The sequence below is a fragment of the Marmota marmota genome, unplaced genomic scaffold (genome assembly GCF_001458135.2).
Source record: "Marmota marmota marmota unplaced genomic scaffold, marMar, whole genome shotgun sequence".
Lineage (NCBI taxonomy): Eukaryota > Metazoa > Chordata > Mammalia > Rodentia > Sciuridae > Marmota > Marmota marmota.
In genome coordinates this window covers 11,291,105-11,299,530 of record NW_025999990.1, presented here as the reverse complement: position 1 = coordinate 11,299,530, position 8,426 = coordinate 11,291,105, and positions in this window count along the sequence as shown.

Here is an 8,426-nt window from a genome sequence, read left to right as displayed (position 1 = left end):
CTCTTCTTCTTCTTCTTCTTCTTCTTCTTCTTCTTCTTCTTCTTCTTCTTCTTCTTCTTCTTCTTCTTCTTCTTCTTCTCCTTCTCCCTCCTCCTCCTCCTTCTTCTTCCTCTCTCTCTTTCTCTCTGTCTCTCTCTCTCCCTCTCCCTCTTTTTTTCCCCACTACTGGGGATTGAACCCAGATCCTTATGCATCCCAGTTAAGTTACTCTGCCACTGAGTAATGTCTTCAGCCCTTTTTAAATTTTGAGACAAGTTCTCACTAAGCTGCCTAGGCTGGTCTAGACCTTGTCTCCCTCCTACCTGTGCCTCTCATGTTACTTGGAGTACAAGTGTATGCCACCACACCCGGTTAATTTCTATTGTTTAAAGTCCCTGAGTTTGTGATAATTTGTTACAGTTGCCATATGAGACTAACAGTTTTGTGATTTCTGGGGAATTACTAAATGAGTTAGTGGGAATGAATAAGAACGTAGAGATATTATTAAAAGAGCAAATTTTAAGCAACAACAAAACAAAACAAAAACAAAAAAAAACAAGAAAACCCTTAAATCTCAAGTGCTTCCTTTGTAAAGGAGATCAATAGAGCTTCCAAAGTATCCTATTTAAATGTATTGCTAGGCTGGGAGCAGGTAAAAAAAAAATTCACTCCATATATTAGCAATAGTGATTTGTAGTAAAAATCTAAAAATCACTACAACCATAGGGATTTATTTCCAGTTTCCATTATAGATTGGCAGCTCTAGGAGACAAGTCAGGTTCAGGTCTGTTTCAAGCATTTTCTTATTAAGGCTGAAGGAACAACCATTGTCTCAGATGTGACATTCTCATGGCATAGGAGCTCCAGAGGGGTGGCAGAAGCTTCAGGATCTTTGTGTGAACCGGCCACACAGCTATTTCTGCTCATGCAATCGCTTGTGAGTTACATGTAAGTTCCAGGGTCAAATACACAATGGCTGGGGAGAAACTTTTCCTGAGGTGGGAGTAATTATCAACTGAATAGCACAGCCTGTCATACCGCTCTACCCTGAAAGAGTTAGCTCAACCACAGGCTGGCACAGCAAGCAGCAAGTGAAAGTGGACCAGCACTGCAGCTGAGGGGAGACAGACCTTCCCTAGTGACTGAGCCTGAGTGAGTCTTCTGTATTGAGACTGTCACCGGGAATAGAGTAGCCCCATAGTGGTCGTGTCCCTTGGTTCTTAGCAAAAACAAACACAGATCCACTTTGGCTTCCTATTGACTAGGATTAAATAAATAAAATGACAACCAAGTAAATTCCCAGTAAACACACATGGAATGAAGTCCCTATGTGTAAGAGTCAACAGAAACAATGAAAGGCATACCCCAAACTCTAGATATTTAGAATTAGCAAAATATAATCAGCTATGAAATGTTACTGAAATAAGATTTGTAAACACAAAATAAGAAACGGTCAAGTCTGGTTTGTCCCCTGGTTTGGCTCCCCAACAAAACAAACAACAAAATGATAAGGCTGATTTGAAAAAATAACTACATAAAACATTTAAATACAATTGTTAAATTAAAAAAAAAACTTAGTTGATGGGTTAAATAAAAAATTAGATTCAATAAAACAGCTATTTAGCAAAATTGGAGAGAAATTTAAAGAAATCACTTGAAATGTAACATATACAGATGAGGAGGTAGAATATGTGAAGCAAGAAAAGAGATAGGAGGAGTAGAATGAGAAGACCTAACATGATTAACTGGAGTCCCAGAAGGGGAGAATGGAGAGAATGGAGAAGGAGAATATTTGAAGAGAAAATATCTGAGCATTTTTCAGAAATGATCAAAGATTTAAATCCACTGGTAGAGAAAGTGCCAAGTACAGTGAGCAGAATAAAGAAAAATAAAGCCAGGTATAGACAAATTATAAAAAGGTAAGAACACCAAGAACCAAAAGCAGCTCAGGAAAAGGCAAATGGCTTGTGGAGCAACAATACTTCAACAAAAAGCTGACCATCCATCATCAACCATAGCAACTAGACCCAGAGGAAGGACATCCCCAGAGTGCTGAGAACAAACAAGACAACAACATAGACTCTGGATAAGACTATTTGTTTCTTAAGGATTTTCCTGTCCCCCAGAACTTCCCCAAATAAACCGAATGATATTAGTCACATTAAGATCATTTATCTGTAACCTGTCACATTCCACAAAGGCTTTAATTCTTCTCTTATGTAATTTCACCATCTACAATGGAGGAAAGTAGAAGTTTTCAGATGAACAAAGACAGAGTTTATTACCAATGAATCCTTTTTAAAATTTTTTTTTAGTTGTAGCTGAACTCTATTTTATTTTTATGTGGTGCCAAGGCTCAAACCCAGTGCCTCACACTTGCTAGGCAAGTGTTCTACCCTTGAGCCACAACCCCAGCCTCTTACCATTGATTCTTTACAAAAGGAGTTTGAAAGGCTCTCTCTCTGGAAAAAGGAAAAAAAAAAAAAAAAAGATCCTAAAGGATTATCTAAGAAGTAACAAGGGGAAAAAAAAACCTGAAAATTATATTGGTAAAGGTTTAAAAAGCATAATATAATAATAATATCTAAAGTGGCGGTTTACCAAAAGAACAGATGGGCTGCGGTGTAGCTCAGTGGTAGAACACTTGCTCTGTGCTCCATCCCTAGTACTGGACAAACAAAACAAAACAAAAAAACCCAAAACAAAACCTATATATCAATACCATGTAAAGAGTTAATGATTGAAAACAATGTTTCAAACTTCTTCAGATAGGGGATTAAAATATGAAATTTTGTTACCTCAGGCACACCTGTAAAATGTCAAGTGTAACCTAGTAAAGGAATAGAAATTCACTGATTAAAATGCCAATCGGACTGGGGTTGTGGCTCGTGGCATAGTGCTTGCCTTTACATGTGAGGCACTGGGTGTGATCCTCGGTGCTACATAAAAACAAACAAAACTAAGATATTGTGTCCATCTATAACGTGTGTGTGCGCGTGCGCCAATCATGAAAATAAATACAATTTAAAAAAAAAAACACAAGCATTACTCACTAATGAGACTCATTAAAAGAACAGGGAAAAAAATAGTAAAAATGTGGCAACAGATCTAGATATTTTAGAAGTTATAATGATTTAAAAACAGTGAATTTCTGTTACAACCAGTTAAAAGGCAGATAATTTGTCAGACTGGAAAAAACAGGAATCAAATGTCTATGTTTCAGATAATATTATTTTATGAGAACCATAATGCATAGCAGCTCATAAGTGTTCAAAATATATTAAAATGCTTAGCTATTTTTTTAAAATATGTATATGTATATATATATATATATATATATATATATATATATATATNTAGTTATAGGTGGACACAATACCTTTATTTTATTTTTTGTGGTGCTGAGGATTAAACCAAGTGCCTCCTGTGTGCCAGTTAGGTGTTGAACCACTAAGCTCCAGTCCCAGCCCTAAAATGCTTAGCTTTTTTTATGCAAAAATTTTGGCTGTTTACAAGTCATTCTTTGTTACCCACCTGTGTATAGTCAAAATTCTGAAGCATGCTTTATTTCTTTAATCATGAGTACCCCCAAATCTTTAGATTTCTCTGTGTCAAGGAATGTTGCTAAGTTCCAAGATGACATTAGTTTGTACAAGTGCGTGGCCACCACCAACCTGTCTGCTTCCTGGGCTTTCTTTTCATAGAACACAACACGTCATCGAAAACTGAAGAGAAAATTACATAAACATGTGGAGTTATGTATCATTCTGCTTTAGGTTCTTCCCAGATGTGATTACGATACACATGATCTTGCTAAGACAACTCAATAATTTGAGAAGAGGCTTAGTATTTCAACGTTCCCTATTTCTGATTACCCATTGTACTTTAAAACTATTTCTGCTAATTTTTCATTTCTGATGATCCCAATGAAGAGCATTTACCAAACACCCACAGTATCAAATCTAAAATGTAAAGGCAGCCTCCAAAGGGAACAAAACGAAACAAATTCTAGCAGAGAACCTACAAATTATGGTTCTATTTAATTGTCAGATGGATGTGAAACTGATTGGAGGAAACTGATTGCTTTGGATAAAAGTGCCGAATAATTTTACCCCCACCCCTCAAAGAAATTAGATTATTATCTGAGATTTCAGAGTGGTAGGTGGTGGATAAAATTGATGAGCCAGTCCTTGTGGTGCATGCCTATGATACTAGCTACTCAGGAAACTGAGGCAATAGAATCTCATCAAGAATTGGAGACGTCTGGGCAATTCAGTGAGACCTTAATCTCAAAAATAAAAAGGGCTGGGGATGCAACTCAGTGGTCACACGCTTACCTGGCATGCATGAGGCCCTAGGTTTGTCCTCTGGTACTAGACAAAGCCTCTTTGCAATTAAAAATTTCTTCTCAATGTCCGGGTACCTGCTTTTCTATATCAAGGGTTCCCTCATACTGAGAATGGAAACTGAGACTGTGACATTTTTCTGATTAGCATTGCTTTGCTAAATCTACATAGGTGTATTTCTTGCATTTTGTCCCATGATACCCCCCTCCTCCTATAAAAGCTGTTTGTGCCCCTGAATATGAAGAGGCACAAAACCCAAATGGATACTTCACATTAAGTATATTTGTTCATATCCTACCTATTACACAAAGAATTTGAGTGTACTTATAGTACATAATTTCCCCTAAATTGAAAAAATAAAGCAATAAAAAAATCAGGATCATGAAAAATATATAAATAAGAATCTAACTCCAGGCTAGAGGTCCCTAAATTTTGCTGTGCATTTGAATCACCAGGGGACCTGTGTGTATGTGTGTGTGGAGGTGGTGCTGAGGATTGAACCCCAGGGCTTTGTGCTTTTAAAACAACTGATGCCATATGGTACCCACTACTAATTACATCAGAGTGCCTGAGGGTGGGAGGCAATGAGCAGTCTTCAAAGATCTCCAGGTGCTTTTTTCTTTTCAAGGATGGTATCTAGAGGCACTCAGAATGGTCTAGCACTTGACATACAAGCTTTCCGTATAGTATCTAACAAAATTAGGCTGTCCCAGGCTCCCAGTAATAGAATTGCTCACCTTTACACCAGGAAGGTTGGGAAGCACCCAAATCTGCTGGCTGACTTTTTTTATTTACATGGTGAGAACCAAAGTTTTTATGAGATTGTCTAAAAAAACCCCCAAAACAATTTTAAAAAATACCAGAGCCTATGGTGGGTCCATGTGTGCTCAATGTGTATGTGACAGAATCATATTTGCCTTTCTTACTGAAGAGCAGAAAATCCTTGAGAAAGTGTTGAAAGCACAAGCACAGAGTTAGAAAGCTAAAAAAAAAAAAAAAAAAGCTTTTTCTTTTCTTCTTTCTTTTTTTTTTTTTTAGTAATAAAAGACTAAAAGGCTTAAATAAATAAATAAGAAAGATTCCCCAGGTGTTTTGTGTGCAGCAAAGTTTTGGAATTAAACTTTGGGCAAAGGGGAGGGAGGGATGGGGAGGAGACATAGGGGCAGGAAAGATAGTAGAATGAGATGGACATCATTACTCTAGGTACATGTATGACTGCACATATGGTGTGACTCTACATCGAGTACAATCAGAGAAATGAAAAGTTGTGCTCCATTTGTGTAAAATAAATCAAAATGCATTCTGCTGTCATGTATATTACAACAACAACAATAACAACAAAAAGGATTTGGGAATTATTGGCCTAGGCTGCTGGTGTCAGCCTTGAATGTATATTAGCATCACTGGGGATGCTATTGAAACTACTGATGTCTTCTTTCCTACCCTGAACCTTAAATCATGTCTTTTGTGCTGGCAACTGGGCATTTAGTCAATTTTAAAGCTCTGCAGATGGTTCCAATGTGTATCCAAGGTACAGAGCCACTACAGAGGGGGAAAGTTGATGCATAGTTACAAAAGGGATTGATTTTTTTATGGGATCTTTTATGGCTTATGTCCATAAAATTGACCCAAAGTTTCCTGGTAGCCAAAGTAAATAGGAAAACATAATCAGTAGAAACAATTGTGTCATCCACAACGGAAAAGCTTACTAGTTCCTTGAGAGAAAGCAAGCTTTCCCTCTTAAGTCTGAAATACATGTCTTGTTTGAGTCTTCTTACCGGGGATGTTGAATGATGTGATATATCAACATTTTATAAACACTTCACAGTAAGTGATATATGGCAAGTTTCTTATGCAGTTTCTAATAACCATCCTTCCACTAAAGCTAAGGACATGACCCCGGATTTCAGGTGGGTACAGGTTGTTGGATTAGAGGGAGTGGGGCAGGGTGAAGGATGAGGGAAGGAAGAATGACAGCCTTCTAAAGTTCCCAGAGGATACATCCTCACCCAAAGAATCAGGCTGTAACTGTGCACCTCCAAGATTTTCTACCTAGTTTCAAATTGTAATCTTCCACCAGAAAAATTTAAGAATCTATGACTCCCCCCTTCCCCTGCAAAATATACACTTACAAATTTGACAGAGTTCTGGTTGGTGAGGGTGGAGAAGCACTGACTCTCATTTATAGGGGTCATAGGCAAGGTAAAAAGTATTTTAGAATTTATGTGTGTGTATGCGCGCGCGCTTGTGTGTGCGCGCGCTTGTGTGTGTGTGTGTGTGTGTGCGCTTTGGGCTTTTTGTTTATCAAAAGAAAACGAATCTAGGTTTGAAAGGTCAAAAAGCTTTGGTGTGGAATGAACAGAGATCTGTTTTTGAAATGCTCCTCCATGAAGATCCCCCCCCCCCCAGCGCCAATGGCATTGTACTCAATACAGCATCACATTCTGTGTTTTGCATTCAGTTTGGAATTATGCATTAGATCTGCTATGATAGCTTACTGCAAAGGTTAGATTTGTAATAACCCCTAAAGGCCCATGTGTTAAACTGTTGGTTCCCAGCCTTGGACTCTATTAGGAAGTGTTGGAACCTTTAAACCTTTAACTAGGTGGGGCCTAAGTTAGGTCATTAGGTATGTGTCCTTGGAGGGGATATTGGAAAGGGGTATTTCCTGTTTTTCAATTTACTTCCTGGCTGCCTTGGGTGAGCAACATCCTTTACCTCACACATGATGTTCTTCCTTGACACAACCCTAAAAGCAATGAGCCAACCTACCATAAACTGATATCTCTAAAACTGTGAGTCAAAATAAACCTTTTCTTTCCTTAAACTGATCATCTCAGGTGTTTGTTGCAGTAATTAAAACTTGACAAAGACACTTATATTACTTCTAGGGAAGTGATGGGATAAGATTTGTCTCAGGTATGGGTTATTTATAGCTTAGTTCAAGTGCTCCTACTTCCANCCCCCCCCCCCGCGCCAATGGCATCTAAGCACTATGGACTTAATGGCTCAAAATGTCTGTAGAAGGTTTCTGAGTAGGATGCTGACTGTATGAGGCTGAGCCGTGAAAGGAAATCCATTACATGGCACACATTTTAAGCCACAGTCATGTCTCAGGGAATCCAAGGAAAGCTTAAGTTAGGATGAATGTGCCCCCCTCCTTTGATCTGCAAGGCGAACAGCACATACTTGGCAATGTATTTGGGGACAAGCAAGATGATTCTTTCTGTTAAACTATGTGAATTCTCTCTTAACTTCCGTGAATGAAAGTCCTAAATGCACCTTGATAAGACCCAATAGGCACTTTGATGTTTTCTTTTCAAAGGCAAATAACATGTTCTGCGTCTGTTTTCTTTTTGAACTCACAACTGCATTGAACATTAAATTTAACGGCTTCCTGAAAAAGTCGAATGACAAATTTCTCTCGCTTATTTAGTCTCTTGAATTCTTATGAATCTGAAGGATTAAATGAACTGCTTGCTAGAGAAACTGTAGCTGGGATGTGGGAAGACTCCTGTGGTGGCTAATAAGACGTCTCAATCGTTTGCATATTCAAAGGATAACCTTAAACTTGAGTTTGATATTTCACGTTGCGCTTAAAAAAGAGCTGCCTTTTATTCAAAGAACCGCGCTGTTTGGAGTGGGTGGGTGTGTACTAAGCGGGCGCTGCGTCGGTTTTGTTCCCTGTAAGGTTGACACGGGCAATGGCGACTCGCGGCCACACCGGGGCAGCCTCTCCCCGGCTGGCAGCCAGGCCAGGCGGATCGTATCCCGGAGTTGACAATGTAGTCAAACCCGGCTTGCTGGGGCTACCAAGAATTTAAAGGGGTCTGGAAACATCCTTTCCCCCTCTTTTAATAACTACCGCGAGCTCAGGGTTCTAGGTAAAAAGACCACCCGTAGAATTAAACGGACAGGGAGCTTATGTTGTTCAAAAAATCATCGCTCCTAAAGGTCCATTCCGCCCCCTCCCCAAAGCGGAGGGAAGCCGGGCAAGGGAGGGTCAGCTGGGTAGGCCAAGCTCGCCTGGGCACGCCCCTGATCCCCCGCCCCGAGGCCGGGTGACCCCCGGACGCCAGCAGCTGCCGGGGGTGGGGTGGG